This window comes from Etheostoma spectabile, chromosome 9, assembly GCF_008692095.1.
Source record: "Etheostoma spectabile isolate EspeVRDwgs_2016 chromosome 9, UIUC_Espe_1.0, whole genome shotgun sequence".
NCBI classification, from domain to species: domain Eukaryota; kingdom Metazoa; phylum Chordata; class Actinopteri; order Perciformes; family Percidae; genus Etheostoma; species Etheostoma spectabile.
In genome coordinates this window covers 18,249,754-18,250,053 of record NC_045741.1, presented here as the reverse complement: position 1 = coordinate 18,250,053, position 300 = coordinate 18,249,754, and the positions used below count along the sequence as shown (strand labels likewise).

At 40.0% G+C, this 300-nt stretch overlaps 1 pseudogene; it reads right to left on the bottom strand.

Annotated features, from left to right (window-relative positions):
- The window catches only part of LOC116695329 (5-hydroxytryptamine receptor 3A-like), a 176,825-nt pseudogene that overhangs the window by 12,303 nt on the left and 164,222 nt on the right, over nt 1-300 (bottom strand).

Below are 300 nucleotides of genomic sequence, written 5' to 3'. Positions count from 1 at the left end.
AGAACTTGTGGTCAATCTTCAAGAGGCGGGCGAACAAAAAAAGGCCACCAAATTCTGACAAACTTTAAGAATTGATTATGCAAGAATGGATGGCCATGAGTCAGGATGTGGCCCAGAGGTTAGCGGACAGCATGCCAGGGCGAACTGCAGAGGTCTTGAAAAAGAAGGGTCAACATTGCAAATATTGACTCTTTGCATAAACGGAATGTAATTGTCAATCAAAGCCTTTGGCTCTAATGAAATGCTTATGATTATACTTCAGTATACTGTAGTAACATCTGACAAAAATATCTACAAACA